Here is a 12598-nt window from a genome sequence, read left to right as displayed (position 1 = left end):
TCAGGTCATGATCCCAGGGTCCTGGGATTGAGCCTTCTATCAGTCTCCTTGCTCAGTGGGGAGTCTGCTTCTCCATCTCCCTCTGTGCCTCCCCCAAGTTGTTCTCTCTCTCTCACTCTCTCTCTTACTCTCTCTCACTCTCTATCTCTCTCTATCTCTAAAATAAATAAAATATTTAGAAAAAGAAAGGAAGGAAGGAAGGAAAGTAGGAGGGAAAGGAGTCATGGCAGGTACAACAGCATAACCAAGGTCTCATGACTCCCAGATATGGTTACAAAGATGATACTGAGTGAGTAAGAATCACCTCAACTCTAGGAAGTCCCTATAGGGACCCTCTAGGGGTCCCTATGACTTTTCTATATTGCTAGTTATCCAGACACTTGCATTCTTTGATGCTGCTGAAACTCATTGTTTATAAGTCACTAACAAATTAGAGGTGAGGAATCAATTAGAGGATTTTCACACACCCTGTCTTCTGTGACCCTATGCCCTAATCTTCTCTTCTTAAAAGTACACCAGCCATATTGGATTATGAACCACCTTCATAAACTCATTTAACATTAATTCCCTCCTCAAAGATCCTATCTTTAAATACAGTCACATGTTGAGTTACCAACGGTTAGGACTTCAGTATATGAATTTTGGAAGAACACAGTTCACCCTGTAAAGCCTCCAATACTCAGGCATCCCAGAGGCCAAAGGAAAAGCTCAGCCAGCCTGTTAACCTTTTTCTTTGACCATTCATCTACGGTGCATGTTCCAAAAATATTTATCCCTTCATCTCTCCTCTCCTAGGAGTAGAAATAAATGTGTGTATTTAATATTTGTGTTTAATCATGTGCAACCAGAAATACCCACTCCCAGATTCAACCATTTTTGAGCCAAATGAATAGAAAAGATTTTATTCTCCTGAATAATATTCTAGAATCAAAGAAAAAATTGGAAGCCAAGGATAACTATTTAACAGTTGTTCAGTTTTGCTAAATAAATGGTTTAGTGTTTTTCTGGAAACTAAATCTAATAGCCAAAAATGGCAGAACAATATTTCAACAGGAATTCTGAAAGCTATAATAAACACAGCAAATGACTCAATGTTGTAACTCAGCAGGAAAAGAGACAAACCACACAATTTTAGGTACTTAGTATGAACTCTTATTTGGTAGTCTCCTGAAAGGTATGGTAGAGACAATGAAGCATTTATCAGTTTTTCTATCTAGAGATAAATGATAATCAAAGAGCATTTTTTTATTCATTATGACTTGCTGTGGGGAAAAAATAGTAATATTGTCTTTACGTGCTTTCTAGTAATAACAGATTCTCAGGGTGTGGTGTTAAGAAAATCCCCCAAATCTACTCTGCTGGGAGATACCTCAAATGTTCATAACATTGCCTCTTTTGAAAATAAAAGCGTAAGTACTGAAAATTATTTTCTCTTCCATTTTTTACCTAAATCTTCCTGTTTAATCAGGAATTTCTTATCCAAACATTTAACCTGGCCAGTTTATGTGTGAATTTGTGACCATTTGGGAGAACATAAGTCATAAAGTTTTCATTCTTTAATTGAGATTTTGAGAGTGAAACAGAAACAGTTTCTGGTTTCAAAGCATAAACCATCCATACAAAGATTTACATTAGAGAACCTGGAAGAAAAACATTTAAATATCCCAGATGATAATTCAAATCATTAACTCTTAGAAAACTCCAAGCCCAGTGATCTCAAATGTGTCTGGGCAATTTAGCAAAACATACCAAAGCTCTGTTAAATAGGTAATTTTATTGTTCCAACATTTTATTAGTTTAACTGATCTGTTTGTTTGAGAAGACCCTGAAGCCTTATAAAAGACATTTCATTTTGTTTACTGTAGCTGACTGTCATTATGCAACTATTAAATTGTCATTTTAATCCAATATGCATTTTATCTGATAAATACGAATTATAGCAATAGATAAATAGCTGTAACTAGTGAGGTGTTCAACTTCTCTCATAAGAATACAAGAGTAACCAAAAGTCATACTTGGATATATAATATAACTATAGAGTTTTTTCAAACCCTCATTTTAGTTTTTATTGTAATATGTAAACAAATCTTAGATGATTTTTATATCTATAATATTTATGCTGTCAGAAGGCATGACAAAACATTTAACAACATAGTGAGAATTTTTCAGCCACTCTATCAAGAAGTATCTGGTTGATTCTTAAAAGTTTAACTATAAAACTGGATTAACTAAAAATGGGTCAAAATTATGCAGAAAAAAAGAGCCAAAAACAAAGTAAAAAAATCAAAGTCTTTTTTGAAGTACCATAGAGAATATAAAATAAAATTTGTGATTTTACCACTGCTAATTTTAAGACCAAAGCTATATAATTGCATATTAAACTGTACTACTAGACATATCCTTATCTGTCAAAGAGGGACAGTACTAGGATCTACTCATAGAGGTGAAGTGGGTATTGAATGAGTATAAATATGTAAGACAGTTCAAGCAGCATATGAAAATTAGTGTCATTTAAGCATTCAATATTATTTAATCCTCACAAACATAGTGAATTGTAGAAAATATAAAATAGATGAGTATAGAATCCTGGAATTCTAATATACTGACATTTAAGCAAGTAATAGCTCATGGACATAACCAGAAACAAGTTATTGAGAATATTAGTTACTCAGTATCAGAAATACAATATTGCTATATATTTCATTCATCATATATGAGTCTTTATATAAATACACATTCACCTATATCACATATACCCACACTTCTTATATCTGCACATAAAGACCTAGTAACAATAATTTCTGAGATCTCAAATATTCCAGAGCACTCAAAAGACTTATTTATAAAAAGCTACTGAAAAACATCAGAATTGAAAATTTCAGAATAGGTGTCTAAGTGAATTCCATTATTACCATATCAAATCCACCTTTATTCTCTGAGCCACTGCTATATAAATATTTCCTAACTAAAATTCATGTCAGCCATAGCATAGCACTTTTTTAATCTTCTCGACTATTGAAAGAGGAGCTAAGGACTATAAATAATTTTGAGCCCAGGTAAATGAAATACTTTTTTTTTTAATTTTAAAAACTTTTTTAAAAAATTTGTTTATTTATTTGACAGAGAGCAAGAGATCACAAGTAGGCAGAGAAGCAGGCAGAGAGGGAGGGGGAAGTAGGCTCCCGACTGAACAGAGAGCCCAATGAGGGGCTGAGATCCTGAGATTTCTGACTCTGAGATCATGTCAGGAGACAAAGGCAGAGGCCCAACCCTCTGAGCCACCCAGGCACCCCTACTTTTTGTTTTTTGAGGCAATATCAAGAAAGCCACTGTTAGATTTAATTGCTAATATCCAGAAACATAAAATCCTTAGGTTGGTATAAAGAGGAGTGGAAGCAATAACTTTACAGATAAAACCACTATTACCCCTGAAAAGATTTAGTAAACAAAGAACATCTACACCTGCCCATTAGTTATTGATGACCATATGATGTGAATTTATGAACAATAAGCCAGAAGCACAAGTTTACTTAGTTATTTATTATACTCATATTAGCTCATATGTCAAACAAACAAACAAAAAAAACCAGAACATAATTTAACTTTTTTACCTTTATAGAATATTGATAAAAGATATTATGATAGATTGGAGGCAAGTAGATTATTCTTTTCTATCTGCTCTTTGGTTTATGAAAAATGTGTTGTTATTCTGATAACTTCAGGATTCCTCCAGCTTTGCTTCCTCTTAAATATTTACATAATTCTTTTACACAATGATCTAAGAAGAATATATCATTAATTTTCTTTATCCAGGATAGCTGCAACCTTACCTGCTGTATTTGCAATGAACATTCTGAATACTTCAGACCCAGCATATACTTCCCCTCAGTCATCCTTCTCTTTTATAGACAGGTAAGACTGACCAATAAGGGAGGCAACATTCAGCTAATCCCAAGTATTCTGGAGGGTTAGAATTCTATGTAACGACTTCTTTGTACTACAATTCCTCAGACATCTTGGAAAATTGCTCATTATCTATTTTAGATTTTGACTGAATCTTCATGTAATACAAGCACATTATGCCAAATTAAAAGCAAACATCATGTAGATCAAATTTGAGTATATCCCAAACAAACTCAGAAAGTAATATAACAAGTGATCTAGTCAAGAAGGTTCCTTCTATCATAGCAACTTTGAGAAATGAAAGTAAATCTGCACTCAAGATTATTGCTTTAGATTTATATATTTGAATAGTCTATTCTGAAAGACTTTTGGGATAAATTACAGCAGGTTCTCTGAAACTTTATTTCCTGTGATGTGAGATGAGAATCATTGACTACATCCCTGCTCCTCAAAGGATTAACAACATTGACACCAGCATGAAGATTCTTAAAGATAATCTCATGCTCTATCCAAGACCTAATGAATCAGGACTTTTACAATATCTATGGATGATTCACACAAACCTTAAGGTTTGAAACCTTAGAGTTGAAAATCACCAACTCCTTAACATTGTATATTTATATGATACTTTGAATTCCTGGTATAGAGAGTTATAGGAAAAAAAAATAATCTCCTTCTAAGATGATGCTGAAAAAAGGTGGATAACAAATTTTGCACCAATAAATATAACCAAGTTGTATCTGGAGCCTTGGGTTCAAGCACTTTAGTCAACATGTGATTTGAGGCATACATCTATGCAATAGTACCCACATTATTTTAAGGATAAGAGAATCTTTTGTGGAGGGGCATATTCATTTGTAAGGGAAAAAAAAAAAACTGAGAGACTTTGGATATATTGATTTTCTCTATTTTATTCCTGTTTTTAACATCATTGATTTTTGCTCTAATTTTTGTTTTTCATTTTCTTCTGCTTATTTTAGTCTTGTTCCTCTTTGTCTTGCTTGTTAAGGCAAAAGGTAAAATGGATTTTACATATTTTTTTCTTTTCTAATATATGCATTGAATGCTATAAATTTCCTACAAATAGAGCTTTTACTACATATGACACATTTAATAAATTGTATATTCATTTTGGTTTAGTTCAAACTATTTTTCTTGAAGGTTCTTTGACCCATGTGTTATTTAAGGAGATATGTTTTTAATCTCCAAATATTTTGGTATATTTCAGCTATCTTTCTGTCATTGAATTCTAGTTTAATTTTTTCTTTACCTGAAAATATATTTTGTAAAATTCCCATTTTCTTTAAATTTGTAATGGTGTGTTTAATGCCTAGAACTTATCTTAATGGATATTCCATGTGAGGCTGAGAAAATACCTGCCACTATTATTGGATGGAGTATTCTATAAATGCCAATTAAAGTCTTATTAACTATATGTCCTTACTAAAAACAAAACAAAATTATATGTCCCCCCTAATTTTCTTCCTGATTGATTTATTTATTACTGAAAGAAGAGTGCTGATATTTTCAACAATGGTAGTGGGTGTGTCTATTTCTTCTTAGACTTCTAACACCTTTTATGTTACATATTTTGATGATCTCTTGTGAGATGTATACACACTATTGACATCGTGTTACCTGTGAAGTCATTGCTTCTATAGATTGTCTCCATAAATTTCTCCTCAATGATATTCTTGGGTTTTTTATCACTCTCAATGTGAATGGCCTAAATGCACCCATAAAACAGCACAGGGTTGCAGATAGGATAAAATGACAGGACACATCTATATGTTGTCTACAAGAGACCCATTTTGAGCCTGAGGATACATCCAGACTGAAAGTGAAGGGATGGAGAAGCATCTTTCATGCCAATGGGCCTCAAAAGAAGGATGGGGTAGTGATTCTTATATCAGATAAATCAGATTTTAAACTAAAAACTGTAGCCAGAGATACAGAAGGACACTACATCATTCTTAAAGAGTCTATGCACCAAGAAGATCTAACAATTGTAAATATTTATGCCCCCAATATGGGAGCAGCCAATTACATAAGACAACTGTTAATGAAGATAAAGAGTCATATTGATATGAATACATTAATAGTATGGGATCTTAATGTTCCATTCTCAGTAATAGATCATCCAAACAAAAAATCAATAAAGAAACAAGAACATTGAATGACACATTGGACCAAATGGACCTCACAGTTATATACAGAACATTCCACCCTAAAACAACAGAATACTCATTCTTCTCAAGTGCACATGGAACCGTCTCAAGAATAGACCACATACTGGGTCACAAATCAGGGCTCAACTGAAACTAAAATTATTCATTTTTATCTAACATTCCTGAACTTCATAAAATCTATCTATGAAAGACCCACAGCAAATATCATCCTCAATGGGAAAAAGCTCACAGCCTTCCTGTTGGGATCGGTAACACGACAAGAATGCCCACTCTCACCACTCTTCTTCAACATAGTATTAGAAGTCCTAGCAACAGGAATCAGACAACAAAGAGAAATAAAAGGTATCCAAATTGGCAATGAAGAAGTCAAACTCTCTCTCTTCGCAGATGACATTATTCTTTACATGGAAAACCCAAAACACTCCACCCCCAAAACTACAAGAACTCATTCAGCAATTCAGTAATGTGGCAGGATAAAAAATCAATGTACAGAAAACAGTTGCTTTCTTGTACACTAACAGTGAAAATACAGAAAGAGAAATTAGAGAATCAATTCCATTTACTATAGCACCAAGAACCATAAGATACCTGGGAATAAACTTAACCAAAGAGGTAAAGGATCTGTACTCGAGGAACTACAGAACACTCATGAAAGAAATTGAAGAAGACACAAAAAGATGGAAGACCATTCCATGCTCATGGATTAGAAGAATAAACATTGTTAAAATGTCTATACTGCCTAGAGCAACCTATACTTTCAATGCCATTCCGATCAAAATTCCATGGACATTTTTCAAAGAGCTGGAGCAAACAGTCCTAAAATTTGTATGGAATCAAAAGAGACCCCGAATTGCTAAGGAAATGTTGAAAAAGAAAAACAAAACTGGGGCCATCACGTTGCCTGATTTCAAGCTTTACTACAAAGCTGTGATCACCAAGACAGCATGGTACTGGCATAAAAACAGACACATAGACCAGTGGAACAGAGTAGAGAGCCCAAATATGGACCCTCAACTCACTCTTCGACAAAGCAGGAAAAAATATACAGTGGAAAAAAGACAGTCTCTTCAATAAATGGTGCTGGGAAAACTGGACAGCTACATGTAGGAGAATGAAACTCAACCATTCTCTTACACCATAAATAAAGATAAACTCGAAATGCATAAAAGACCTCAATGTGAGGCAGGAATCCATCAGATCCTAGAGGAGAACATAGGCAGTAACCTCTTCGACATCAGCCACAGCAGCTTCTTTCAAGATGTGTCTCCAAAGACAAAGGAAACAAAAGCAAAAATGAATTTTTGGGACTTCGTCAAGATCAAAAGCTTCTGCACAGAAAAAGAAACAGTCAACAAAACAAAGAGGCAACCCTCGGAATGGGAGAAGAAATTCACAAATGACAATAAGACAAAGGGCTGATATCTGAGATCTATAAAGAACTCCTCAAACTCAACACACACAAAACAGATAATCATGTCAAAAATTGGGCAGAAGACATGAACAGACACTTCTCCAAAGAAGACATACAAATGGCTAACAGACATACGAAAAAATGTTCATCACTAGCCATCAGGGAGATTCAAATAAAAACCACATTGAGGTATCATCTTACATCAGTTAGAATGGCCAAAATTAACAAGACAGGAAACAACATGTGTTGGAAAGGATGTGGAGAAAGGGGACCCCTCTTACACTATTGGTGGGAATGCAAGTTGGTGCAGCCACTTTGGAGAACAGTGTGGAGATTCCTTAAGAAATTAAAAATAGAGCTACTCTATGACCCTGAAATTGCACTCCTGGGTATTTACCCCAAAGATACAGATGTGGTAAAAAGAAGGGCCACCTGTACCCCAGTGTTCATAGCAGCAATGGTCACAGTCTCCAAACTGTGGAAAGAACCAAGATACCCTTCAATGGATGAATGGATAAGAAAGATGTGGTCCATATATATCATGGAGTATTATGCCTCCATCAGGAAGAATGAATACCCAATTTTTGTATCAACATGGACGAGAATGGAAGAGATTATGCTGAGTGAAATAACTCAAGCAGAGAGTGTCAATTATCATATGGTTTCACTTATTTGTGGAGCATAAGGAATAACATGGAGGACATGGGAAGGGAGAGGAGAAGGGAGTTGAGGGGAATTGGAGGGGGAGACAAACCATGAGAGACTGTGGACTCTGAAAAATAATATGAGGGTTTTGGAGAGGCGGGGGGTGGGAGGTTCGGTGAGCCTGGTGGTGGGTATTATGGAGGGCACATATTGTATGGAGCGCTGGGTGTGGTGCATAAACAATGAATTTTGGAACACTGAAAAGAAATTTAAAAAATAAAATTTTTTTAAAAAGATGTATACACACTAATAATTGTCATATCTCCTTGGAAAACTCTACTCTTCCTCATTATGTAGTTCCTTTCTTTATTTATGATCATTTTCTTGTTCTAGAGTCTGCTTTGTTTGAAATTAATATAGCTATTCCATCACTCTTTGACAGGAGATACCCACCCTTAGAGGAGGAATCATAATTCCCCACTCTGTAAGTGTGAACAGTGTATGGTTACTTCCTTTCAAAGAATAATATATAGAAAAATGATGTGGGAATAACTTGATAGTAAAATAATCTAACAGACTCTGCTTCACTGGGTGATCAAGGTTCACGTCAATAGTAAGAAATCATGTTGACAATATGAACCCTTGATAAGTGCTAATGGAAATAACACCTTACCTAGTTGTTCTTCCCAAAATTCATAAATCCAGTCTATCCATGGAAAATAATTCCAGAAAAATTTCAATTTTCAGTGTACTTGATAAGTACTCCTCAATGTCATTTAGGTAATCAAAAATAAGGAAAGCCTAAGAAACTGTCACAATCAAGAGGAAACTAAGGAGTTCTAATGACTAAATGATAATGTGGTATCCTAGAATAGGTTATGAAACAGTAAAAAGAAAGTTAGATACAATGAATAATGTTAGATAAAAATGAATAATGATTCTTTAATCATAACAAATACACCACACCATCGTAAGTTGCTAATAATAGAGGAAGCTGGATGTGATTATTTGGAAAGTCTATTACCATCATCTTATGTTTTCATACAGCTTGAACTATTTTAAAAATAAATTCCATTAAAAATAATCAAATTGGAAAACTAATACCTCTTGGGATAAATTGAGTAAAAGATTATACATATATGGAAAAGGGGCTTTGAACAACAAGTCGGAAAATTTCACCAGGAGACTAGGAGGCTGCATTCATTTAAAGATATATTTCATGTAAGTAAATAAATAGGGTAGAAAAATTTTTCCAAGTATGACACAGGTTCTTGTATCAAATCAACCTTAACATGGATTACCAATCATACCTTTAGAGGAAATATAAAAGACAACAATTGGAGCTAATACAGAGTTGCAAAAACAAACAGAAATTTGAGAAGGGTAGAACCTTGAAAGAATGGACCAGTACTAGTAAAAATCATGTTTTTATGTTTTTTTTTTCCTGAGGTCATTCCCCTCATTAAATAAAGCAGAGAAATAAAACCAAAGGAGAAACCTGTCATATTATGTTTCTGAGGAATTAAGGAACAGAATTCAAAACAGCCAGAGAACCTGGAAGTTAGAGATGTCACAGAATGGAAGGAACCACAAACACTGTGCTTAAACTCTACCAAATTTTTGGCTGATATTTGAGCTATGTATGCCTGAAGGCATTCTAAATAGATGAGTTAGAAGCCAACAGGTAGAAGGATAGAACAACTGAACAGAAATTTAATTTCCTGTTCACCTGAAAGGAAACACGTTTTATAGTTTCAGTCCAGGTAAGTTAACTGTCTACAAGAACAATAACAACAATAAACACTCTCCAATAGAAAACAAAAACAAAAACCAGAGCCTTTACAACATAGTGTTCCCAGTGTCTAAGCAATAAAAATTACTAAACATGTAGAAGAACAGAGATATAGTTCAGAAAAAAAGCTGTTAATAGAAACCAATCCTGATGTGACCCAGAGTGTTGTTTAGTAAAAGCAGATATGGTAAGGATTTTCAATGACTTAAGGAAGAGTTTGCTATTAATGAATAAAGACATGGGAAATCTCAACAGAATTAAAGGAAAATTCTAGAAGTAGAGAGTAAAATATCTAGAATTCAAAAGTAGTGCAATGTCTTAACAGCAAATTGAGATGACAGAAAAAGAAATTTGGTGATCTTAGGTATAGATATATAGAAATTATCTAATCTAAAAAAAAGAAAGAAAAATATTTTTAAAAACAATGGAGAGTTGATGACCTATAAAAAATATCTAATGGTCTCATATATGTGTAATTTTAATTCCAAAAAAGGGAAACAAGGGAGAATGTTGAAATTAAAACCTTTGAAGAAATAATGGCCACATATATCCCAAATGGGGAATTAAGAAACTCAAAGAACCCCCAAACATGATAAATATAAGCACAACACACAAATGCACATATTACAGTCAAATTAATACTTAAAATTAAGCATAAGAAAAAAAAAACTCAAATACCACATTACTTAGTAAGAAACAATAAGATTAATAATGGTTAACTTCTCTTCAGAAACCATGGAGTCAAGGAGACAATAGAATATAATCTTTAAAGTTCTAAAATAAAGCTGACAATTTATAATTCTGTATTCAGGAAGTTAAATTCAGAAATTAAGGCAAAATGAATACACTCACAGATAAGCAAAAATAAACAGTGTATTGCTGGTGGACCTGCAGTATAAGAAATAATAGTTCAAGCTGAAGGATAATAACATCAGAGGAAATCAGATGAAATAAAACCAGACATAACTATAAAAACAAGTGAAGATTATTGGAAACAGTAACTAAGAGTTTACTTTTTAAAATTATCTTTTTTGTCTTATGTCCTTTATAAGACGCATCTGTTTAAAAGAGAAAATATTTTATTGTTCTGTGTTCATAATATATGATGATGTAATGTATATGACAACTACAGCATAAAATATTGGGTAAATTAAATATAATACTCATATATTTTACATAAAATTGTGTGTAATATTAACTCTTAGTAGACTATAATACCTTAAGGGTACATATTTTAATTCCTAAAGTGACCACAAAAAATAATGAGAAAATTATATAGTCTGTTGGGACACAGTCAAAATCTGAATATAGTTTGATAGGAAAATAAGGTATTTGGGATAAAATAAACCCGATTTTAAAAATTGCCTATTCTTAAACTTTTAGGACTTCATCAGGATAAAAATCTTTTGCACATCAAAGGAAACAATCAACCAAACTAAAAGGCGACCTACAGAATGTGAGAAGATACTTGCAAATGACGTATCAGGTAAAGGGCTATTATCCAAAATCTATAAGAATTTATCAAATTCAACACCCCAAAAACAGAATGTCCAGCCAAGTCATGAGCAGAAGACATGAATGACATTTTTCCAAGGAAGACATACAAATAGTTAACAGACAATGAAAAAATGCTAGACATTACGCATCATCAGGGAAATAAATACAAATCAATATCACAAGAAGCCATCTCACATCTGTCAGAATGGCTAAAATTAACAATCCAGGAAATGACAGATCTTGGAGAGGATGTGGAGAAAGGGGAACCCTCTTACACTGCTGGAGGGAATGCGAACTGGTGTAGCCACTCTGGAAAACAGTATAGAAGTTCCTCAGGAGTTAAAACTACAACTACCCTAGAACCCAGCAATTGCACTGCTGGATATTTATCCAAAAGATACAAAAATAGAGGTAAAAGGGTACATTATCCCAATGTTTATAGCAGCAATGTCCACAATAGTCAAAATATAGAAAGAGACCAGATGTCTATTCATGTATGAATGGATAAGGAAGATGTGGTATATACATACAATGAAATTTTAGCCATTAAAAAGAATGAAAAAAAAAAAAAAGAAATCTTATCATTTTCAATGACTTTGATGGAACTAGAATGTATTATGCCAAGTGAAATAAGTCAGCCAGAGAAAGACAAATACCATAAGATTTCACTCATATGTGGAATTTAAGAAAATAGAGATGAACATAGGGGAAGGGAAGGAAAACAAAATGAGATAAAAAACAGAGAGGGAGGCAAACCATAAGGGATTCTACTATAGGGAACAAACTAAAGGTTGCTAGAGGGAAGGTGGATGGGGGGATGGGGCATACCCATCTGGTGAAGGGCATTAGGAGGGCACTTGATAAATGAGCACTGGTGTTATGCAATGATGAATCACTAAACTTTATACATAAACTCTAACATATAATATACTATATGTTAACTAACTTGAATTTCAATAAAAATAAAATAAAATAAAATTCCCTACTCTATCACTCATTGGTTATGTGATTTTTAAAAATTATTCATCCTCTTTGAGGGACAGTTTTAGCAGGTAAAAAAATTATCTCATAATTGTTATTTAAAGAGTAATAAGGTAACATTTAAAAGTACCAACTGTAGTCCCTGTGGATCAATAAATAAACTTTAGTGATCAACTTCCC

The sequence above is a fragment of the Martes martes genome, assembly GCF_963455335.1.
Source record: "Martes martes genome assembly, chromosome: 1".
NCBI classification, from domain to species: domain Eukaryota; kingdom Metazoa; phylum Chordata; class Mammalia; order Carnivora; family Mustelidae; genus Martes; species Martes martes.
The sequence above is the reverse complement of the archived record's forward strand: the minus strand, read 5'-3'. Positions refer to the sequence as shown.